Here is a 25,950-nt window from a genome sequence, read left to right on the forward strand (position 1 = left end):
GCTTTTTCATCAGCCACCTCCTGCCTCACTGTTGTGCAGGCTCCTCTTTTCCCCTTTGCACTCTCCTCTCTACAGCTCCTGTACTTATCTTTTTCAATGATCCAGTTAGGGGAGGTGGGAAGACACCTCAGATGCTGCTGCAAACTGAGTCCATTTGTGCTAGATAGATTTGTTAGTTCAATCAGATACCTTTCCCTTTCCAGCTTTGTCACTGGACAGGACATGTGCACCGATAACTTACCTGAGTGTGGTCTATTTTTAACCTTTTCTTTGAGATTCTAGGAGTTGTTTGTCAGTGTATACAGACAGGTAGGCTGCAGTGGGCTCCTAGCACAGCAAATGCTCATTCCAAAATACCAACCAGTTCTCATCACTTCCTGATGAAGGAGGAGGAAAGAAAACCTTTGTTGATGGGCCACTCTATTCTCCTGTTGATCTCTCCCAGAAAGGATTACTCAGGGATGCTCCAGTCTTCTGTCTTCTGGGAAGGTGGTGCTGTTTCAGAGGTAGTGAATGTAGAAATGCAGGTGAAAGAAAGTCTCCAGAAACCCAAACTAACCACTTCTCTTCCAGCCTTTACTAGGAATACTATACTTCTTTCATCATCCTTACCAATCTATATATATATACTATATATTATACTTATATATATATAGATATTCTATAGACTATGCTTCTATATACTATACTTCTTTCATCATCCTTTTCCATCATCAGCCTTTCACTTATGTAATCATTCCCTAGAGAAAGGAATGGCTACTTGAAAAGAATGATTAATTGATCCACCTAAAATGTGGGAGAGGAATATGCTATAGCTGAAGCAAAGTCTGAAGGAAGGATGGCTAAATGGAGTAGATGGAATATAATTGGAATTCTTAGGAGACATCAAAACTAGGAGATGGTATGATCAAAACTGTCCCACACAAAGATTTGGATTCACTGGGGCTGAAGCATATATCCTTTTTGTCTTTAGACAACTCTGATGTCAAATTTTCTTATCATGATTGAATATTTTTGTGGGTTTGACTTGGTATTTATAGACTCTGGACCCAGGCAGCTCTGTGTGAGAGAGGGATTTGAAGGTATTGCAAGCATTTTGTACCACGTGGCCCATGACCCCTCACACAAATCAGCATTTACAGAGAGCTATTTCATCTACCTCAGCCCCAGGTCCTCCTTTAATTTTATGCCTTCTGTTTCCATTGCATATAACAGAAACTGAAGGACAACTGGAAATTTTTAGTGACTGGTTTCCTAAATTAAACACAACAGTGAAATAGCTGCAATTAATAAAGATGAAGATGGATCCCATGTAACAATCACCCAGGAAGAACCATCAACGACCCTTGCCTAAGATACCCATATTACCCCTTACCTTACCTGTTTCACTATTTGTAGAGACAGAAAATATAGATTATTACATTGGAAATACTAATCTTAAATTGTCCTGTTGAGAAGAGAAGAAAACACTTTCAGAGAATGATTCACTCAACATAGATGTCTGTTTTGGTAACTCCATCCTAAAAGTCTCTGTTTCTCTCCCCTGACTGTATGAGTTTTGATAATTTGCTGACACTTGTCTATGTTGTAGCTACCTACATTTACTAATGTATTAATGCTGTGCTCCTTGACAGGAGCCTTGTAGAATTAAAAAGTCAAAATCACATCATCTAATCATCCTTAAATAACAAACCACAGCTCCACCAATAAATCCACAACCATAAATGGCCCAGCTCCAAACTTGCCCTCATTCTTATAACCTCTGCATAACTAAAAATCTCTTGCACTCATAATACCCTTGTCGTGAATCACCAGAGATTCTTCCTTTCTGGTTTCTTGTATGGCATTTTGGACAAACAATTCTTCTGATTGGCTCAGGTGAATATTCTCACTGCACCATGCAACACTGCAGAATTTAAAAATGCCTTCTGCCTTGCTAGCTCACTGCCCATCTGTACTAACAAGCAGCATATGCTTTGCATAGGAAATTACTTCTTGAGTGGTCCTGGTGACCACTGAAGGGTTAACCCTTCCTGCTCTCCTGGGATGCAACCAACAGGCTTCCCCAAGGGCTGCTCCTCTCTGAGAAGTAAGGAAGGCAGCTGCTCCTGCTCACTTAACCATACAGCCAAGAAACAAAGCAAAATACCAGATTGGCCCACGATGTGTTGTATCCAGAAGCCTAAATTATGCCACTTTAGGTACTTTTCTGAGCCAATTACACCCTATGCTCCCCCTAGAGTGAATGGCAAGTCAGAGGCATCTCTGGGTCACAATTCAACTAGGTAAAGGTGGAACACCTTGAATAAAGGGCTGAAAATTCTAGCAAAAGCAAAGGCAAAACGTGGTTAATTTAAACACATTCATTGTCATCTTACTTTGACTCCAGTCCTGTTGCAGTGCCTACAATATTCAGGTCTAGGTGAACAACAGTGGAAGAAGGAAGGGATGTTTTCTTTCTTTTATGATCTTGTAGGATCAAGTTCCTGCAGATCTTTCTCATATGTGCTCATGACTGGGTTTCTGACCCCGTGTTTTTATTTGCTTTGCATTTTTGGGGAAAATAATGCAATAGCCAGAACAATTAGGTATGTTAAGTTACAGGCAATAAACAATTTGGTAGAACCACAAATAGGAATAACCAATGTACTAGAATTAAAAATGTTATGCCAGATTGCCTCTGATGCCCTTTCACAGCAGATATTATAACTTTTGTGAAAATTTCATCTTCTTTTTAAAAATCAACTTTTAAACAAAATTAACTTTCACTCAGCAAAATATGTCCCAAAAACCCCAAAACAGAGATAATAAATAAATTTACAGAATGAGAAGAGAAAGATAAATTACCTAAAGAGAAAAATAAGAACTCGCTATTTTTAACGTAATTTGCTTTGCTTTCCAGATTTCATCAATCACCAATAACAAAACACAGCTTAAAGATGTCAGAAATGTGTCTTCTGCATGAAAGTGATATCAGGCTTTTCACAATGACATGGCCAGTATACTAGCAGAACTCCTAGATGTGCTTAAACTGGTGATGGAAAAGTTTAGATCAGTCCAGACATGAAGTCACCTTAGTGGGCAGACATGATAATTCTTTCATATGGTGATGGTAATCATTATAATTTGAGTAACATGGAGCACCTACTCCAGCAGATACTTTTGGGAACATACATCCCATTGACCTTGTGCACCCGAATAACCTCCTAAATAAGGATTCCAGTCACCCTGAGACCACTCTGAAATCAGTGGCGAGAAAGTGCTTCTGTGCATGGAGCCAGACCATGAACATGTGCCCTGCAGTGTGACCATGCAAATTATTGTTTCTAGACCACAGAGAAGGCTGACCCAGACCAAATTGTACTCCCCCAGACGATCTGAGAATTACCACAGGCCAACGACTTTAGCCATGGGCAATTTCAGCACAACCATCTTGCTTTGGAGAATAGGAGAATGTAATAATATAGGTACTACCAAAGAGGACCAGTTGGCCTAGAGGCCAAAGAGGGAAGTTTAGCATTATTGAATTTACCAGTTAGTATACATAGACCTAAGAGGGCAGTTCAGATGGGATGCTTGCTGAATTTTTGTTGGAATTGTCTAACCCCCATCAGAGAAACCTACACTGTTTTCAATACTAATTTAAGAGCTTTATATAAGTACTATAAGAATGACACTGACAAACAATGAAAATATAATCTATAATTAGGTCTAATGCATCTGGGAGCTGTCACCTTCCAGAACTGAGACTACAAACCAGGAGGGGTTTTTTAAAAAGAATCCATTTCACAACATCATCTAACTGCAATCCTGAAACTGCCAAGGGAAATCCCTCCTTTCCAAGTTTTGTTTTTATTTTCCCACTTAAAGAGATACCTTTTGTGAATCTCACTCTGAGCTGCCTACCACTCATCTGTACATATTTCAGCAACTTTGGCACACACCCCTATATTTTGAATACCACTCCTATGTATAATTTTTCAATATCACAACACTGGAGACTATAATGACTCCCTTCTATTTCTGGATCTGGTCCTGAGTATCCAACAGCAAGAAATTGACTAAGGAAATTTCATTAGCAAGTGGCATGGCTTGCCCAGAAGCCTAATCAGAACAAGTAACCAACTCCTTTCTCTTGATTTTCCTTTCCCAGGAATAGGAGATAACTGAGTTGATCAAGTGGAAAGTTAGGTCCATGTACCGACACTCATCTAAGCCTCCAAGGGCAGCTCCTCAGGAAAGGAAAAGATGCACATTGCCTTTTCTTCTGGTGTGATAAATCACTGAAGATGGGGTGCACTGACTGGGAAAGCCCTGGGAGTTCATGGTTGCAGTGTTACCCCTCAACACTCCATTCCTGATGATGTATAAGGTATAATGCAGCTCTCAGAGTGCTGTACTCTGCTGTGTTCAAATAATGAGCAGAGACTGAATACTCCAAGTCCTGAAGATGATTGATATCTACCTGTGTAAGTTTATCATGCTGCCAAATAAAGCAAGCAAGTCCTGTGTCTGAAACAGTTTTCACATTAATGTGTATATGGCTACTGAGTCAGGAAACCATATTCAGAAAGGCTGGATAAGTATTAAATTCTGAATGTTTCATACTGTACATTAAAAAAAAAAAAATTGTCATTCCAGGTAAAAAATGGTCTGATCTTCAAGAACTCACCAGGTTCTGAATAGAGGTAACCTGTATCACTTACGTGAAGATTAACAGCACATTGAAACAGGTAAAACAATGCTGCAATGTTTACTGCAATAGTTATTAAACAACTCTAAGGTTTTCATTCTCCCCCAGGAGTTAGAGCTCCCATAAATTTGAAAAGATTCACCAAAATCTCAGAATTAAAACAGTCAAAATAGCTAAAAAGAACTGAAGCAACACAACTTAGCTTAGAAAAAATTACATACTGTAGCTTCTATTGCAGATGCCTGATAACTCTTTAATTAATTCAATTTCTCAGTCTTCCACTGATATTTAATGGAATTAAATTATTTTGGTAGGAGAAAAAAAAATTAGTATTTATTTAATTAAAATCAGCTGTCCTTTACCATCAGTATTTTTGAGTCTCTATGAGTCAGACATGAAATCTGGATTGCACCCACAGACAGGTTTAATAAAAAGTGATAAATTCCTGGAAAAAAAATAACTGAGAAACCAAAGACTGAAGAAGAGGAAGCAGGATGGTTGTGATTAAACATATAATGGTTATACAATGGATATGACCTTCATCATGAATACTGATCTTCCTTTTCTTTTTTAACCATCAGACAAGGAAGAGCAGCAATGGGCACATAACTAAAACTCCAAATTCCTTCATCTTTTGCATGGAAAACCCTCTAAGTCTGCTATTCCTAATAATCATTATGACTCATCAGACTTTGAAGATGACCAAAATTTCTTCTTTTGGTGCAATTCAAAAGTAATTATAGGTATAGCCTAACAATAGCTTCACAATAGTCCTACTTACAATGAGATTGATTGGTCAAAAAATGTAATCCAGTGTCGTACACCTTTAGGATGTCTCAAAATCATATCCATTAACAAGACTGTTTGCCTGGAAGTCATAACCCTCAGTTACTCAAAACATCCTCTGCCAGATAACAGAACGATATTTGTTCTCAAACATAAGTTTTTCTGGGTCATCATGTCAAAATATACAAAATGGGCATGCTTAACCCTGTGTATCCTATCCTCTTTTGTTTTATTTCCCCCCTTAAGTAGTGATGCTGTGAGATGATGTGAAATTTTGCATTTCTATTCACAGCAGAGGACTCCATGGAGTGCTCTGATTTGTGACCCTTATCCTTGCCACACATCCTCGCTTAGGAGCATGATGACTTTGGACAGCCTGCTGTGCCCCACACTGGGATTTACAGTAGCATAGACTAAATATTATCCATTTAAACTTATACCTAGAGATCCCAAGCAAGCAAGACCGGAGACATTTCCTTCTCAGCTCCTAATACCAGAATAAACTAACATGAACTGAACAAGAAAAAAAAAATATATACACACTGTATTGTTGATTCCTCCTTTATGGGCTACACTGGTGGCAGTGTTTTCTGTTTCTAATCGCCATGGCCTTTATGATACTGTACTTAATGAATTATGCTCCTCAGGAGGAGGTCAGTGAAAGAATCGAGCTAAAAACCCCTAACAGTGTTGTTGGCCAGGAGCCAGCTCTTTCAGGGCTGTGTTTCTGCATGAGGTCTACCACAGCTGGAGCGAAACGACTTGCAGGTGGCTCAGTGGGCAAGAGATCACACAGCCCTGCTCTGTCCGCCCCTCGACAGCGAGGAGGGAGTCACCTATGCCTGCTGCTGGTGGCTGAAAATGAGCAGGAAACGTCTGACAATCTTGATTAAGAACTCCCAAGCACTGAACTTTCCATAAGGAAAAGGCACACTCAGATCTCTAGGCTTTGACATTCCAACTTCCAATTTAAATACTGCTTGAGGTCCAGGAGAAAACACTAATGCTTATCCTTAGGATGTTAGGCAGTGGATGCCTTAATAAAGATGATGTGCATGGCCCAGTTAGCACCAGAGCCTGGCCAATGAAGAAAGTATGCTCCATTTTCCCCCCAAGTTTCATTCAGAGAGAATTTATAGGTTTTATTTTAAAAGTAGCTGAAACATATTAAGTAATTTTCTGGACTGTTTTTAAACTATTAATTTCTAAATTACATGAACAGATGCATATGCACAGTGGAAAATAGCATCAAATAGCTTGGGGGAACAGAGGAGCTCAACGACCTGGCCAAATAAAGTTAGGTTCCACTAACAGCCTGCTTGGACAACTCCTTTCACATCCCTGGGAACCTCACCACTCAGCCATTCAGCTTCACTTTCTTGCAGATTAATCATTTGTGGTTTTGGAAATATATAAATCTTAAAGATCTGCAGAAACAGAGGAGCAGAAGGCTTTTCCACACTTCAGTTGACAAAAACTACTGTCCATTTACTGCAGGACTCATTTGAGGCTCCTTAGCAGGAGAGACACAGTCCTGCTGAAGCAGCCAAGGATGAAGAGCTGGAGTGATCTTCCTAAATTCCTAAATAGGAGCCAGTGGGGCCATTGGGAAAAGACAAAGGAGCTTGGGGACGGTACTCAAAACAAACACAAACATCTTTCCATCAGTAGCCACTGAGAGAGTCACCACAGCAGTGACAGCTCTGCCTCTCCTAGGCCCATTTAAGGCTCCTCATAAGCAAAAGCCAACCTCAAACATAGCACACACCAGGACTGATGGTGTGGCTGCAGGGAAGGACCTCAGATTTACATGTACTCACCAACTCTGCTGCTGCTTTCAGCAACTCAGCTTCTCAGTTTTCTCAGCTACCAAGTGAGAACTACTTGCTGTTGCAGAAATAGTGTGACTCAGAAGCAACACCATGAGTGACCAGCACAGCTGGTGCTTTTCTCCAGAAAATACTAAATCAATCCTATTCTAGAAATTTCTGTGAAGGATAAGCATACTGCATCTTTAGTGCTGGGAGTCCTTAGGTTTGGTGGGACTACAAGGCAGACCTCTAAATCTGGGATCAGCAAAATATTTTGCTGAGCCTCCATGATTATATTCAGTGTTTTGCTCCAGTTACAGTGATGCAGGTTGGCCCTGATGTTGTGATGCCAAAAAAGGAAACACCATAATGATTTCTGCCAGACTTTTCTATGTAAATAAAATGGTTGTTATTCCTTATTCAGAAGTAAAAAGTGAATGGCTCAAACTGTGGCCTCGTTTTCTTTAACAGCCCTCCTTACTAATTACATTTATCAAACCAGAAATGAGAAACATGTGACTAAGGTGACCATAAAATGATTTAAAGAAAAATTTGAAACACACAGAAGAAATGCAGAGATTACAAGTAAGTGCTGTTAATGAATCACTGAATATAACTACCAAGCAAGTTAACTAAGAAAAAACTCAGTGTGCAAAGAACTGGCTAGAAGTTATAGAAAATAACATACTTGGTCCAACTTTCATGAACCCACTGTTTTGGCTCTTGATTCACCCCCTATGTCTCACAACGTTTACAACAAAGTTTTTTCTCTGTTTCCTTTGTGTAAAGACATGCACATTTACAGGGACCTAAACCAAAGTCCCACACCTCCCGGAATTTGATTATATTGTAGACATGCCCCTATAATTTTGAAAGAGTTACACAGAGACAGAAGAAGCTAATGCTGATCGGAGTATTCCTAATTATCTTTACACTCATCTCACACTGCAGTACTTGTAGTACTTATGGACAAGCCAGGCCATGGGATTAATGACTAGAAAGAGTCAGTGGCACAGCATGTTCAGCAAAGCACCCTCAGCTCTTCCCATCTGGTCTCTAGTTCTCATTCCTGCACCCTTGATCATTAAGTCTTAATTTACTGCAGTTTAAACAAAAAAAAAAAAAAAAAAAAAAATATATATATATACATATAATGAGTAACATACAAGCTCGTGATCCTGGTAGCACTCATTGCCTATAAATTCCCACTACACCTAGGAAACTGTGGTTTGATTTTCTGCATTGCTAATTGTGAGCACAGCCAAAGAAATTCCTAGCAGGTTTTCATCTCTTGAATTTATTTACCACCATGGAAGGGGAAAGGGGCTGCTCCTCTGGGAAGGAGGGAGAAATTGGAAGGATTGCTTTATTTTGACCTTACATCTGAGCTGACATCTAGCACGGTACTAAATCAGTGACTTGGCACAGGAGAGGGGATTAGCACGGGTGGGTTACAAGCAGTTTGCAGGAGTGCAGCTGCCCTGTGGCTACCAGTGGATGTCAGTAGAGGCTCCACTTGCAAAGGAGCCAAATGGAAAGAGACAAAGGAAAGAAAATTCTCTTAGTATAAAGTGCACAATGCATAAGTTCTTCAAAATGGCTTGTCTCTTCCAGCTAATGATTTAGAACTACCAGTGAGCAGCAGAACATTGAAGGATGTAACAAAGCTCATTGGATTGTTTGTAATTCTTCATGCTTTCACCTTCAAAAGCAACATTTTTTTCAGTTAATTTTAAAACAATGAACAAAGTCAGGAGGCCCACTGCTGGAATAGGAGAGATGTTGGATGTCATATTAAAAAGAAACAAAGTGTATATCAACTTCTCCCTCTAACCTCCAGCCAAGCAGCCACAGATCCAGGAATACTTAAATGCAACAATAAGAATGAAACTTCTCTAATTATTGTTTTGTAGGGGTTGGCCTGCAACCTTTCAGTAAAGTAAACAATGGACTAGTGAAGCACAGAATTTTAGCTAAACCCTAGAAAATGTTATATAGAACAAGCAAACAAGCAAACAATCCAGCCCAAAATGGAAAGGATTTCCTCTGTTAAATTATAGCCCATCACCTCTTCCAAGTAAAAGCTGACATCACTTCCACAGTGAACATTCCTGGCCATGGAGTCACTGATAAGAGTGACTGAACTCTGAAATCACAGGCAGATTTTGATGCCATGGCTTATGCTGAAAATCACAGATTTTATGGGCAATGATGTACTACCACAGAAAAGAGGTATCATCATTTAATGAGCTTTCACCCATGAAAATTCGTAGAAAAAAGCCCAGAAGAATTTTTTTCAAAATAAATGTAGACTTTTCAGGTCTTTCTATCCTGAAGTAATGCAAAGTAAGTTTATTGATTGAATAGGAATCTGAAACTATAATGTTCAGTTAGAAGATGAAAGCTTTCATACTCCCAACTGATATCCTCTAACAAAGGATTGAGAATCTCTCTTAGTTATTCTAGCTTGGGTGGATGCTGTTTGGTTTAACATTTTCTGCTCTTCCATTCTGCCCAGTCTGTAAATATAAATTATAGCTCATGTGGTCACTAGAGTTGGTCAAGTGTCTCAAGAAAATATTTTTTCTTCAGAAAAATGCCAGTCCTAGAAACTGACATGTTTCATGGGAACATGCAAGTTTTAAAAAACTTTTGTTGGGAAAATTTTCTCAGGTCCAGAATGGAATTTCTGGTCAAAACCACAGGGAGAGAGGGAGACAGATCTATCTCATAATAACAAATACCACAGTGATCATCTTTCCTCATAAATCAGTCCTTTGAGGCTTCTAACTATTTTTCATCCCAGTTTCCTACACAAGTGATGAAAGTTACATGATCACAGGATCTGTCTGTTTATCTCTCAGTCCTCCATTAAAAACATGGGGAGCCATTGCCCAAATTCTGCATTTACAGAGGTTACTCTGCACTATTTGGGAGTTTTGGATAAACCAAAGGCTGAGTAGAGGAGAGAGAAGTAGCTACTCTGCCCACTGTGGGAAAGTCTCCAGCATGAGAACAGACATGAATCTTGGTTTCCAGCTTGCAAAAGAGTCCGGCAGATGTGAGGTGGGGAATTGGAGATGCTCCAACGACACGGAGGGGCGAGGCGATCACAGACACAGAGAAAGGATTCTGAGATAATTGCAGTGGATGGGTGATGAGATGAGGCACATGACTCATCCACAGGAAACTTGAATTCTCTAATCCTTTTTCCCAGAACCACCTGCACTGTTTTTCTGTAGGTTGTCAGTGTTTTCTTGACAATGCTTTTTGCAGACCTGAGCAGCACAGAAAAGAAAGCACAGAACTGTAAAAAGATCTGCTATTTTTCTCTTTTTTGAGTGCAAAACTCTTTGCTGTATCTTTCAGCACTGCTTCTTCACAGGCATCATTATCTGCCTGAGGCACTTAACATTTTTCCCCATGTCTTTTTGCTTGATTTTATATCATTGGTACTCAGGACTATCTCAGGTGAAAATATTAATTTCTGATTTCCTGATTCTTTCCATCTGAGAAGACTCTACAGTCTGAATTGTGTTGCTTGTCAATTATTTCTCTTTTCCCTTTCTGCAGCTGCAGAAGCAGTGTCACCATGGATTATGAAGATACACTTGTCATAGGTATGGCAGTCAGGGGAATTAGGGGACATGAGAGATCAGACAAGTCTCACTGGAGGGAAAAAATAACAAGCTTTTGATTTACTGAAAATGAGGAAGCTTCTGTGGAAAAATACCAGAGAAGGCTATTACAAGTTAGCAGGTGTATTGCTGTGACTAAATTCTTTTGACACCAATTTTGCTACAGCAGGGGAAGATTTGATTCATCCTCTGAGTATTTAGAGGTTATGAACAGATTTGCTATAGGAGCTGAACTTCACATACAGGTACATTTCTTAATGGTCTGAATGTGTTTATTTTAAAGTGCAATTGACATGTATTGGCATCTTCTCAGAAACTTAAATAAATATAAACTAGCTCTACAGCCTACGCCTAGCTGGTTCATCTGAAAATATTTTGTGATTGGAACTGGCTTTTTTCTTGTAGTCCCTCAGCAATAGAGTGGGTGCAATATCCCTCTTAACAAAATTTATCAAAGGGATGTGCAAACCCAAAATAACAAGAAGATAAAACCAGCATTGTTCATAATGAGTTATTTTATAGGGTGTTTCCCATCTTTAACTTCAGTGTTCTGGTAATTTAACACATGGAATAATACCAGCTAGTAATTTTGGCTTTGAATGATGTTATTTTATGTCTTATGAGAAGTTAATTGCATCTTAGACACAGTCAAAAAGGAAAAAAAAAATCCCTGAGATATGGGACAGGTTTCTTTATAATGTTGCTTTCTCGTCATGCAGCACCAGTCCGTGCTAGACCAAGCAGAACCAAAAATGAGGAGGGGAAAAAAGTGGACACAGCAGGTGTAACAGAGAGCTCAGACCACAAAAGGGTGCTATCATTTTATAACATGAGCAAGCCTTCCATAGCGACCTGCAAAGAATGTGGCCTTTGAAATAGCTTCGCTAGAATTAGTAGCCTTTCAGGAAATATTACTATTGTTCTGAATTCCACTTGAAAATTTAATTTGCCCCCTGTTATTTTCAGGCAAATTCCAGCAGAGCTTTATTCTATGAAATCTGTGTAGGTGCATAAGAAACATCATCTTGATGAAGGAAATTCATCCGCCTTTGTAGGCAGAGTGATCTATTTATCTTGTGTGTGCTTATCTGCTTGAGAGAGAGCTCATATAATTCACATGTAGGGGTGTGTGTTCTACACTGGAATCATATGCATTCTGTAAGCATATTTCATGTCAGGAAATGTCTAATTAACTTGGAAGTATTGAACTGTTAACCAACAAGTATTGAAACATTCACTAGTAAGTACTGAGATGTGAAAACTCACAGTTTGGTCTTAAAAACATGCATATTACTGCAGTAAATTTAAAAAAAAAAAAAAAAAAAAAAAAAAAAAAAAAAAAAAAAAAAAAAAAAGACATGATGTGATGCAGCTTTCATACAAACAATATGCCAGAAAAGCAATTGCCTATTGCACAGAAGTCAGAGTTTGATTCTGAATGCTCTTAATTTTAGGAGTGAGAATCAGGTAGCTCTGAGCTGAATCCCTGTGTGGGTACCAAGGACAAAGGCAGCCAGGTGTGAGACAAGGTAACTCAGTCGTCTTCCCATCGCTATGCCAGGGAGGAGGCATGTCTAGTTGGTTCAGTCAGTGTGACAATCAGGTGTGGTTGGTCTCCAGAGACCTTCTCAAGCTTATTTTAGCAAATCTAGCAAGTTATCAGTGCTGATGAGGCTGCAGTAGCACTAGTGGAGGGCAGGAAGCTGGCGTAGTCAGAGCCCCTGTGAGTGCCCAAAGTCCCCACTCAGAGTCAGGCATGTCCCTATGAGCAGGAGCACAAAGCCAGATGCTGTCATGGATCTAAATGCCTGGATTGCACAAGCCTTGTTTGTTTGCAGTGGTTCCTGTTGCAAATGACATGGTCTTTTACAGATATTACCCAAGCTTAGAGGGAAAAATCTTAGCTAGATTTGTAACCCATTAGCAACCACCTCTTAAAAGTATTTATTTAACTTACAAACCTAGACCTTTTAAATAATATGAAAAATATAAGGTATGGCACACCATTTGGGAGAGAAATTAATAAATTGACATATTTCCGCATTGAAGGATGTCAATGTTAGTTAAAAATGTCAATGAAAATGACAGTAATTGTCCAGCTCATCTGTGGTGCAATTCTGAAACATACTACTTTATAAGCACAAAACTGATTTTGGATTGGATTCTGCTGAGATCAGCTAAACAGTCAAATTTGTCTTTGCAGCTAAAAATAAAGGTGAACATACCTTTAATTTATTCTGCTTTGATACAGTATATACTGTACATTTCTTTAGAGAAATGTTCAGCAATACCACTTTGTTCAAAGTCATGTGTAATAAGATCACTAGATTTGTATTTTTGTGTCATGCTAACTTTACTTTTTGCTTTGAAACAGTCTTCAAAAAGGAAATGTGGAAGTCTCTTCTACCCAGCTGTACAATGTTTCAAGCTATGCTGTCTGTCACACTGTGTTATTTCACACTGCCATGTCTGAAAAGATGTAACAGGATATGGCAGAACACAAGACACATCAGAAATTCAGAAGCTGAAATACAAATTTGGGGGGGAAAAATTAAAAAAAAAAAATTTGCAGGTTCTCTGCAAAATCCAAGCAAGTAGCAAATATGTGACCAAGTACCTGACAGCCAATTTGGAAAGGAACTTACACCACTTCCTTCCCTCTCTCTACAATTAGTGGGTGAGAGGGGTCTGTCAGCAGGGAAAGAAAAATGTGAAGCTAAGGGCAAGAAAGACCACAAGAGCTGCCTACATGGCCTCCACTTTTGTTGGGGTTTTGGTTTTCTTTATTTTCTTTTCTTTCCTCTGGGTAGATAAATTAATAGATTATGGCATTTTCTTTTTTTTTTTTTTTTTTCTGTGGAAAATATGGGTTCAGAAAGACCAGACATTTTATGACTTCTAATCAATTCCAACAAATTGTTCATTAAGACACAATAACTGGAAAACACCTTAGAAGTTGAAAGTTTCCCATTTGAAGTGACTTTAAGCTTTGAAATGGGTTTCAAATGTATTTTTTTTAATGTCAAAAAGTAAAATGCCTTAGGAATCAAAATAATTCAAGTGAAACAAAGCATTTTTTTATTCAAAATATTTTCATTTTTTTCTGTCTGAATAAAAATCAAATAATTTAAATTGCCTTGACTGACAATATTTCCCTTCCATGTTTTCTGAACTGCCAAACTAAAAGAAAATTTATTACTTTCACCGCAATGTACTAAAATATGCATAAATCTATTTATCTTTATGTTGGATGTCAGTCAGGAAAAGCAGGTGGAAATTCAAACTCAATCTGTACACGTGAAAAAATTGAGGTAGAGGTTAACCAATAATCTGTTATAGATAGCGTACATTAATTTTAGGAAGCAAGACCTGGAAAACAGCTTCTTTTCAACAGAGCTTGCCAGAATTGTTTATAGTGATGCTAAAAAAAAGAGCACTTAGGAGATTCCTATGATTTGATCAGAATTTAATTGAAATCACAGTAAGATAAAAAGTATCAGATATAGATATATATGTCTTTTAATTACACTCTAATTTCTACTTTTGCTGTAAGTTTTGCTGCATCACAAGCAGCAAAACACACGTGGGGAGATGTGCTTAGCCCTGCTCTCTCTGCCCTGTAATGAGGCCATTGCTCACTCATCACTCCAACAATACTGCCATAACTGCAGTAAAGCTTGGAATATTCAGGGTAGATAAAAACAAAAGGTAATTTTTAATATCTTAAATTACATTTTCTCTTCCTCCACTGGATGTAGAAGATGTTTACATGTTTAGCAATGGCTTAATCTCCCACCTAAAGTGGCCTGCTTTAACCTGGCAAGACTTTGAAGAACTTTTAGTAGTGGAATTGCCTGTTTCCAGTCCCTGAAATTTGTGTGTCTGGTCAATTTTCATTCTGATGTATGTGGATATGCATGGTATGCACACATACAGCCCAACTAGTAACTTTGATGGTAAAGAGTTCATGTAATGGCTCAGCTTTTTAGATCTGCTAACCACTGACTTTGGGATCTGTGCTAGCCTTAGAACACATCCTCCTTGTGCAGGGCAGTGCAAGGCAGAAATCCCCTGCTCGACCCCAGACTGGGTGGTGCATGAGAAGATGATTCCTGCTTCTCCAGGGCAGAGATACACAGCCCTAATGGGACTGACCCCCTTCCAGCAGGGCACGGCTGTGCAATGCTACTGTGCCTGGTGGCTGGGGCTGGTTCGGGGTCTCTGAGCTTCACCCCAGTACCTTTGCACTTGCCCAGTGTAAGACAGCTGCTCTCGTGCTGAGCTGCCTCTTCCTCTAGGCTCTGCTCCCAAACCTAACAGAGACCCTTTTTGCTGCAGAGACAAGCAGTTAATGCCAGCCCAAAATGCTTCATGTAGGACACACAAATCCATTGTCAGAGTCAGCTGGGGTGTACCAGCACTGCTCCCTGGTTGAGCTACTGAAGTCTCCTTCTCTATAACCTGTTTCAACTGGGCAATACTGCTTCAAGTCCATGGCAAAACAATGGCAAACTTCAGTTAGGGCTTGTGTTTCTTTGAACATCAGAAGTGGACACATGTTTATGTGAACTTATTATGCACAGGTCAGTTCTGTTGAGCATATTTGTAGTTTCTTTAAGTTACATTAACATTAAAATAAAAAGTGAAGGCAAGGTGATGTTCAGCTGCTTCAAGTCCATGGCAAAACAATGGCAGATGTCTTCAAACACTTTGCCAGAACAGAACCGGGGTCCACATCCCTTGGCACTGACAAACTTACTAACATGGGCATAGCCATGGAATTGAACGTGCTGCAGCCTCGCCGCACTGACACAGCTGGTCTGACATATCTAATCCTCTAGACAAATGTGAAGTCAATTTGTACATCTGCAGTGGCCATTTGCTCAGGATCTCTGAGCACAGGGCAGCTTCATTGGAGCTGTTGAGTTTCTCCAACAAGCCTGCCAGTTGACTGGAATTCCTAGACTAACAGCCAAAAAAGCAGCAGGACAGTAGATGATGTATAAAGGTTTGCAGCCAAATATGGTGGAGTTGGCACCTGTGACTTTGGCTCAGCACTGCAGTTCCCACTGTGAAGATCAGCGATTATTGCTTTAATAAGCAGTTCTTAAGTGAGGTACCTGATATCTGTTGTTGCAAGAGAAGGAGTGCCAAAGGCACAAAAGATGGGGAAGTTTTAAAAAAGCATAATCCTTGAAGCTCACCATTCAACTCACCTTGGATTTCATTATTCTTGAAAAAAATTCTTTGAGTTATTTTACACAAAAAAAAAATACACATAAAGAGATTTCTCAGTGGGCTGCTTATTAGTTGATATTTTGCAACTTGCCAAGAGTGCCCAAATTTCTGAGTCCCATTAAACAATAATCAAAACTACAGAAGGTCTCCAAACTATTAACTTGATACGAACTTGTTCCCAACACCTCCAAAGAAAGACATCACCATGATGTTAGTTCATAAATGACTGATGCCAGCAGGACTCTGTAAAGATTCTTGTTTAAAAACTTCAGTTAGGGCTTGTGTTTCTTTTAACATCAGAAGTGGACACGTTTATTTGAACATATTATGCACAGGTCAGTTCTGTTGAGCATATTTGTAGTTTCGTTAAGTTACATTAACATTAAAATAAAAAGTGAAGGCAAGGTGATGTTCAACAACAGCTTAATCTGTTTAACTTTAGAATGGAAATACTAACTGTTCTGTCTGAGACTGGGAAATTAATCCACATGTAAAGAAAGAACCTTTGTCTTTGAGTCTGTTTACTGTACTTTTGAATAACTACATTAATGAACTATTTTATGTGTTACTTGTGGTATCGTAATTGGCCACATATTCTCCAGTTATTATAGCTAAAATTAGAAGATCAAGCTTGGAGAAAAAGATAAAAGATCATTGTTGTAAAAATCTCTCTCCTTAAAACCAGAGGTTAGACTTTTTAAGATTACTCCAAATAATGCCTCTTTCTGAAGCACAGAGGATCACATTCTGTAGTCAAGTGAAATCTCAGAGCAATGTGATTTGTAGCATATGTAACTATTAATCCTGAGACCTCTGCAAGAGTTTCAGAAGAGTGTTTCCACTGCTAAATGGGGAGCAGCATCTTACAAAGGTACATCTGTCTCAGGCTTACCAGCAGATGGAGTTGGAACAAGAGTCTTGATATGCATCATCATTAACATGAATAAGGGTCTTTTCTGGAATAGCAGCACATAGCTGGTGTACTAGTGACACCACCATTTATAATATGACAAGTGTGCAAGATATAACTGGAAAGAGATTTTTATTCAAATCCAAGTAAAAAAACACACTTGAGAAGCCTGGAATCTGTGCTGCAATGTCTAACACAATTTGGTAAAGGTAAGACAAAGGACAAACATGGCTTTTTCCATTCACAAGCAGCTGACTGGGTTATGGAACTGACTTGTAAGGCTTTAAACTATTTCCAGAAAAAGTAAGTTTATGAATGACAAAAAAAAAGCACAGTGCCAAAGAATACATTGTTACAGATCCTCTTTGCATACAGCTAATTATTATAGCGAATTTCTCTATGACTTATCTGCATTAATAACTGCAATGACAAAAATTACATTTTGGACAGTTTGAGACTGAAAACTTTTAGAAACTATTTAATTAAATCAAGAAGTTAAAAAGAGATTAAAAAACATTACCTTTCCCCTTCTTCCTGCTCAGTTGATGTAGGAATAGATGCTTCTCACCTAAAATAATAATGGAAAAAAGATGCTAATTGCTTCCACTTCCATGAGACATATGAAAAAAGACTCACCCTCTGACTATTGTATTTTGGTATGAGGACATTCCACAAGTCTTTACATTGGAAGAAGCTGTTCTGATTGCAGACCACAAACCTCTCGTTAAAATTCTTGGAGCAGAAACTGATTATCTGGCTGATACGTTACAGAAGTGGACATTAAGGCAAAGTTCTTATCATTATGATATCATAGCTAAGCTATCTGTAAAAACAAAGCAAAGCTTTTTTTCCTGTTGACTATTAGAGATGAAAAGGTTACCACAAAGAATCCTTCCATGCACTCCTCCTGCCTTCCTCCCCCTTTGGAAAAGTGGGACAATGACAAGACCTTCAGCAGAAGCTTCTGCTGCCTTGCAGCTTCTACAGCATTTCAAACTTGGGCAAAGTAGGTGAGAAGTGCTGTTCTGTGGACTGGCAGTTTTTTACATTCACTCTGTATGGGTGCAAATGGCTAGAAGGTGCTGGACAGTGAAGGAGCAAGAACATGGAGTTCAGAAAGATTTGGGAATTTGATTACAAACCAGGCAGCCACCCTGCTCACCAGCAGCCCCCAGATGAGCTCTGTCAGTCACTGCAGCACTGCCTCCCTCCAGATGAGCTGATAAACTGGGAGAAGCAGAGTCAGTGACAAACACAAGACAGCTAACTAACAGTGGCCTACCTGGGTACCAACTTTGATGTCAGAAAGACTGGAACTTCTGCTGTGAAGGCAAGAAGTCTTTAATTTGGGAACCAGAAGGCTTAAACACAAACAGAAAGGAAAATTGTGTGATCACCTAAAAATTTTCTTTAGTATTCTCTTCCCAGATGCTTCATCTGACCACAGAGGATGCACCCAGGAACAGGCGGCCACTAAGTGGAACAATAACCTTTAATAATTTTTAAATTACATGCCTCTTCATTTTCACTTTCTACCTCTAATCTGGTATTCCACTTTATGGGTAAAGCCTGGAATGAAAGATCAGTTCTTCCTTTGTGATCAAACATCACCAATGCTCATGCACTCCTACAGCGCCTGCTCTGGCCACTGGAGCCTCCTTAGCTGCTCTTTGACCCTAGCAATGCTCAGCAGGCCTCCTTGCAGCTGGGCTGCTTGCCCTGAGGGACGAGAATACAGCTGACTCTGCTCAAAGGTGTTCCACAAAATAGATTCCACTCAGGTAGATTGACCTGCTGTGTCTAATCTAGGAGGAACCATGTGGCTGTATGTACGGTTCTGTAAATATAGTGTATATATATTTATATATATACACAAATTAAAAACATACATATATACGTGTCTGTGTGCGTACATATATATAAATATATGTATATATAGCATATAAACTATTGTGTATACCAGTACTGTAAACAGCACCAGCACACTGGCATATGCAATGGCATTCAAAAAGCTGATCTGTGAATTTATTAGGGCACTTCCTGCCATATCTATAGCCCAGGTCATCTAGCACTCTCATTAATTTCTGGGCATACTCAGGAAGTTAGCAAAAGCCAGGAAACATTCCTAAAAGGCTGTTTGAGTATTTGAACTTCCTGTTCAATAGGAAGACAGGCTGACAAGCCCTGCACTGTTGCATTTATAAACTCAAAGCTCACCTACAAGACAAGAACCTAGAACAAAAGGTACTGACCAAAATATTTTTAAAGAGACAAAGAGGAATAACTTCTGTTCTGCTCAGTTGTTTAATGGTAGAAGCTCAAATCAGGGTACGGGAAATGATCCTTGGAGGGTGGGTATCCACACTATACACTATAGGTGTATAGTGAACTGTAGGGAATCCCTGCTCCACCATGGTCCCTCTTAGCATAAGACAGTGTGAGATTCTTTATGCAAAGGGGCTTAAATTCACTCATGCCCACTATAGATTTGCACAGCACCTGATTTTTTGCAACATTTCTCAGTGGAGGAGAAAGGACTTGAATCTGTCACACCACAGTGTCCTGATCTGCTGCAGGAAGCAGGGCACACTACACACATCTCACTTCAGGAGCAAAACCTCTCTAATTTGTCATTAAAACCAGAGAGAGCACTATTTCACCAAAGACAAACAAATTACAGATTGTGAAGGAAGGGACTTATGTTACTAATTTTTGAAGCATGCAAATGTTCAGCATTTGGCAAGCAAAGGCACCTCAGAGTGTCACAAAACAGGGTCCTCACCCCTGAGCATCATTCTGCAGCATGCCCAGGCACCTTCTCCAGGCTCTGGAGCACATTCAAGATCCCAAGCTCCTTCAGGCACCTTAAGAGCAGGAGGATAGTGACAATCTTCTACGGTTCTTAGGCCAAGGCTTATCTGAGATCCAGTCTTTTCTGCAAATATCTCCTAAGCTCACTCGGATACCCTGCAGCTCCACATATTTCCATAACACATACTTTAAAAAAAAATGAAGGTCCTATTTCTTTTCTCATTTATGTGCCTGTAAATTTTGTGCAACTTCACTGAAACCAGTGACTGAAACCAGCAAAGCAAAACAAGCTATAGTAAAAATCAGGCCCTGCATTTCTTAGTTTCAGTTCTTGTATGTGACAAATGATTCTGGGGCCCTGTTTTGGAAGCATCTAACTTGAAACAGCTTTGCAAACCAGAGTACTTAATGCTGTCTAACAATCACTCTTCTGCAGGCACCCAAAAGTGAAGTCTCACTATTGCAAGTCACTCTTAAAAATCTTGGCCATTTTTTCAAAGGATGTGTCAGGGTCTCAAACAGATGCAAAAGCAATGACCACTCAAATAGTTTGGTGTTTACAGGTTCATCAATCAAAAAGAAACACTTTGATCACCTGACATGATTCAAACAACATACTTGATATCTGATACCGGACCGAGATCATACAGATCTAATAAACTTTTGGCTCCTGCAAATTTCTTTTAAAAAATATAAAAGAGGATCAGTTATAGAGAAGTTGATTAATATGCACTCTGTTCAAACAGTCTTGAACATCTGTGTATTAAATTCATTTATTAAATTATACCAATCTGTATTTTAATGAGTAAAAGATACTTATTCTGCCATCCATCAAAATAAACTCAGGAAATACTTAACATTATAATCATTTTTCTTGTTTGAACATGAGTTATGAAATATGAATCCCACACTAAGAATGCTGTACTTGCCATTATGATCAAATATGTTTTTACAGGTGCACCAAATATTCTGTTTTCATTTCATTCTCAAACTGTTGAAAATATAAACCATGTTTTATATTTCTTTGGTAGGTAATATTGCCTTTTTCCCCCCACATGGCACCCATTATTAGTGAGTTATTACCATGCCTTTTTTCAAACACACACTACATATCCTAAAGTTGCTTAGTAATGAAAATACAAATTTATGTAACATCTAGTATCAAATAACATTTAGGGCACACTTTGGCACTGAAAGGTTTGGGGCACTAATAACTTTCAAGTGCATGTTAATATTGCCAGATAAGGTGTATACAATCTGTTGGGTTAAGTTCAGGCTTTTACCACTTTGGGTTTTTTTGTCCCAAGGAAAGTTAACTTTCAGGTACAGCAGGGTTTAATACATGCATGCACAGAACTTTTGTTTCTTTCTGTTCTAATAATTGTGATTTTGATTTCTATTTTCTTGGTCTCCTATTATTAAAAAAAAAAAAAAAGGAAGAGGAAAAAATTCTGGCAGAGGGACAGCAAGCACAGCTGGGACAGCAGGTGAGCTAAATTGTAAATTTCTTCCCAGTATCAATTTGACACTATATCAAACACTAAGTATAGTCATTTTAAAAATTCCTTCCTTCTATTTGTACAGAGTGGATATTCTCAAAGAAAACAATATTTGGGAAAATGCAGCAAGAAAAAGCAAGATATGACTGCAAGGCACAAAGCTGCTCAGCTGGAATTGAATCCACATGCCTCTGGGAGCTTCCATGGAGCTGCAATCCAGCACAGAGGTTTGGCACTGGGACTGTGATAAACAGGTAAAACTCACCAAATTAGGAATCCAGTCTACAGTGCTACTTTCAGCAAAGAAGTGGGAACCTCTCCACTGATTTCAGTAGGAGTAGGTACAAACCGTGAAAGAACACAGCAACAGAGCCAGCACATTAGGAAAAAAGCAGTCACACTCTGGAAAGCCCATGTAACCACACATTAATCTGTTTATTTTGTAAAACATATCAAGAGACTAGGAAATAATCTGGCATTTTTTTGGCAAAGGGAGAAACCCCTTCAAGGAAACCATCACCTCATACAGGTGCTACCACAGCAGAAGTTACCACCATGCCAAAATTACAGCTGGGGCAGAGTTAACCCTTTTCACATGTATGTGGAAACCAGCTGGTACAAGGAAGTTCTGTGGTAAGTGACAAGGAGTAGTAACTGTCATAGCTGATTATACCCAAACACGGCACGAGGAATGGAAAAATTTATCACTTCTAACTTTAAATCAGTATTCAAAAAACTAATTTCCTTAAAAGACATCACATTATTGCACTGCATTTATGATTTTTACACCCTGTCTAATTAGTCCATCTCATATATAACGTTTTAGGTAATTTCTTGTTGAGGAACCCATTATTTTTGTCTTGTACCAACAGTTTATGCAGATTCAGAAAGTAAAGAAAAGCCACTGGCCTGAACTCTCTAAATATACAGGCCAAATAACTAATACATTGTATTCCTAACTGCTGTTAGCCTTGACATTTCTCCTCCTTGAAACAGCATTCAGCCATGACTGAAAGACTTGCAACGACGCAAAGAAGCTGTCACATCCTGACCTGTGTTATTAAAAATATATATTGTGGGCATTGAAGAATTTTCCACTTTGTTTTTAAGCACAATTAATCTAGAATTTTATTCTGAATACTAGATTCCATTGATACCACTTGCACACCAAACTGCAAAGATAAGAAAAAAAGTGAAACACATCTGACAGGAACATAACCACCCCTTGGTCTACCAGAAGTATCTGAAAATCAAGCACGTTCCTATCTATTCCATATCTATTAAAAAAAAAAAGTGGGACTAGACAAATCCCTCCAGCTGGCAAAGCCTAAATCCTTTTTTGGCTATTCTGTACTATAAAAACTAAACTATGGACATATTTTCATGTGTAAAAAAACCAAAAACAGCAGGTTTTTAACCAGATAAACATTTTCCCTGACTTCTTATTTTTATTATTTGAAAAGCTCCTTCCTGGATTGCATTCTATGGACAGGTTGGAGATACTTGAAATGTCATATTTATTGTCTAGTTGCAATAATCAACAGAGATTCATCATTAAATGTAAATATATAATTAATTAACTTTATTCTCCATTTTACTACTTCTAGTCAATGCATCAAGAGGAAAAACTTAGAGTTGGTGGAATGATTTTTGCAATCCCACATGATTCTAGGAGGAATCCCTATCAATACAGAAATCATGTTTGTCAGTGACAAACAGGGCTTTAACAGTCATGTTTCTTTTAAACTCCTCATCAATAAACATATAAAAAAGAAAATATGTATTAAATGGGAACCCAAAACCAGTATAGATTGGGCATGCATCAGAGACAATACTTAGTCAAATGCTGAACAAAGCTTGTTAGGAATATTGAGGATGTTTGAAGTTGATTACTTGAGCCATGGAATTATTTCAGGGAATGTCTTTCATTTGCAGATCTCTCATCATTCGGCTTCGGTTTGGACCCCCTTTTTCAGGCTTGCCACACATCTGAAAATTTGGCAATTATTTTATTACAAAGCATGACTTCATACTCTTGTATAAACTTGAAAAAGATTGAATAGTTTGGTAATTTCTCCTCCTTGGCCTCCACCCTGATTTGTGAACCAACCAGCATAAATCAACTTAACATTTCAGGCTAAATCAGTAAAAGAGTCAGTGAACTACTCCTGGACTATTTCTTACCTGACCAAAATCTGGAAGTCAAATTCTCTATCCTTACTAAAGAGGTTGCTCAACCTTCTGCCATCCTAAGGAAACTCAAATAGTTTCCACGTGTGTGTGGCAATCCTGCTCATATGAAAAATTGGCAGAAAGCATTTTCTTTCTTTTACTCATTAGAAGGCCAAATGTCTGCAAAAGGTTTTTCATGAGAAGAATTTGTTAATTTAACTACTTTTAAGAGAAATAAGAAAAGAAAATAGCAGTGTATTTATCAGTGTTCCACAGAAATAGGAACTTCAGCATCTACAAGCAGAGGAATAACACCAGGGTCTAGCTCCTAGTCCCAAACATTCCAACCCACCCAAGGATGCCGATAACAGTATTCAGAATCAAAAAATGTGGTTTTCTACTAGTAAGCCTTTTCCTTTGCACTTTATAGGGCTATTATAGGTATCTATGAGACATTTTTGCATCTAGTGGTCAGGAAGAAAACATAAGTTTTGAGTAGAGAGAAAATACAAGCTAAGACCCTTAATTGAATAGTCTACCACCAAACTAATATTGGGGTTTGAATCTTCTGATACTTCTGATTTTTATTTTTTTTTTGCCAAAGAGAATCCTGTGTCCTAAAAAATCCTGTGTCCTAAAAAATCCTTCCCCAGACTTCCATCTGAGAGAGCCTTCTTCCATCTTTGGAGAGCAATATATTACTCAAGCTTTCTAATAATTATATTAAATAATGTTTTTCAAGACTCTGAATGCATATAATTAACCCAATGGTATAGACAATAAAACGCTAACAGATAAAAGATTACTTAACGTGGAAAACCCCAAATTTTTAGAAAATAGATCAGAGCAGAGATACTCAGTTCAAATTGAAGATACCTAGCAAGAACTAATGCTAGAAAAACTTTGGTATAAGAAGCAAATGCAAATTCAGCACAAGTTTACAAAGTTATATGGCTTTTATAGAGGCAAATACATCTCTGAACTACATATACAGGAAAAGGAATGGATTTTTTTTCTTTTATCTCCTGGACTCTGCCTTGGTCCTTTCTGCCTCAGTGCTTGGAAGCTATTGGTAAGTTGGAGGAATTACACAGGAATGCACATAATTTGTCCAACATTTTATAGCAGTTGATTTAAATGAATATGTGAACTTCAGAAGGTTAAATGCTAAGCAGAGAATATAAAAACAAATACATATATTTTAAAGTCCAAAACATGGGCCTGTTTAACCATTCTGGCTGGGTAAGTTGCAACTTCTTTTGTCAACATTGGGAGACATCAATGCCTTACCATAAAAACTTGGTTCAGGTGTTCAATTTCTGTATGTGTTTAGGTGTAGAGCTCCCAGACAACAGTAAAGGTATTGCACATCTGTGAATCAGCTGAGCTGCACATGCATTACTTCCACATGTCTGAATCAAGGATTCCTGCTGGTTTTGGAGCCACCACACTTACTGTACATATGTTACCCAGTGTAAGTTCACCCAGAAGTCCCTGGGATTCCTTAGCTGGCTGTCAAAGATGATGTCTGAGATGTCTTCTGCTATTAATAATTGGACAGTTGACTCCTGATTGCCTTTCTCTTCCCAAAGCAACTTTAGGGGATACATGGTTTGAAGTAAACTCAACTACTTCTTAACCACCATCACTCTTCAAGACCTCCCAGCTCTGAGGGCAAGGAGCATTGCTATTGCTGAACTAGATCAGTGGAAATGTTTATTTTTGTTTGTAATGTCTATCAAATTTACATATCTCTCTCAGAAGCCATATCTTGTAAAATCTGTCTGCTAATGAGACTATTGTTTATTTCCTGTGTGCTGTCTTTTATATTCCACACCGAGAAAAGCAATTGACCAAGAGCAGATGCAGCAAAGATAATGCAACTGCTGAGAAGATAGCTATAATTAAAAGCTATTATTTACCAATTTACCATTAAAAATATTCTAAGTGAAACATAAACTGAAATTTTCTCTTGGAGATGGCTGAAAATAGTCCCTTAAGACAAAGGAGTAAGAGATTGTTTATAAGGGCCAGTTCTCAGCAGAGGTTTTGGGAAGGAAATAAGCATTCTTCACCAGTTGCACAGTATATTGCCTTAGGCAGAGTACATTGATACTAAAACAGTTTGGCTTATTATTCATCTCTGTTCATTTCTGCAGTTGGTTTTGGTGTTGACATGAAAATAAATGAATAACAGAGGATCTAAACAAATGTTTTGTCTAATGGAGATCTTATAAATGACATGCCAGTTACACAAAATGTCAGATTCTCTTCTGTCGCTGTGTTTTGCATCAAAACAAAGTATGTGATTTATGAGAAAAACAATTAAATACAACCAAAAGTGCATGGAAATACTCTTTCTAAATTCCACAGAGCTTCAAAATGGATTTTT

At 38.5% G+C, this 25,950-nt stretch overlaps 2 long non-coding RNA genes across 4 annotated transcripts in view; one reads left to right on the top strand and one right to left on the bottom strand.

Moving 5' to 3' along the window:
* Positions 1-25,950, bottom strand: part of LOC135295940 (uncharacterized) — a 52,746-nt gene that overhangs the window by 24,772 nt on the left and 2,024 nt on the right. For 2 of the 3 annotated variants that reach the window (XR_010357978.1, XR_010357976.1), the window contains exons 2-3: positions 17,597-17,644; positions 362-495 (exon numbers count right to left, since the gene is read on the bottom strand). This is a non-coding gene — a long non-coding RNA (uncharacterized LOC135295940). Of the gene's footprint in view, positions 1-241; positions 496-17,596; positions 17,645-25,950 lie in introns of all 3 variants that reach the window. The other variant, XR_010357975.1, reaches the window with a different exon arrangement.
* LOC135297950 (uncharacterized) lies at positions 21,317-22,007 on the top strand. Its single transcript, XR_010359892.1, has 3 exons — positions 21,317-21,374; positions 21,472-21,640; positions 21,916-22,007. It is a non-coding gene; the product is annotated as an uncharacterized LOC135297950 (long non-coding RNA).

The sequence above is a fragment of the Passer domesticus genome, chromosome 3 (assembly GCF_036417665.1).
Source record: "Passer domesticus isolate bPasDom1 chromosome 3, bPasDom1.hap1, whole genome shotgun sequence".
In the NCBI taxonomy this organism is placed as follows: Eukaryota; Metazoa; Chordata; class Aves; order Passeriformes; family Passeridae; genus Passer; species Passer domesticus.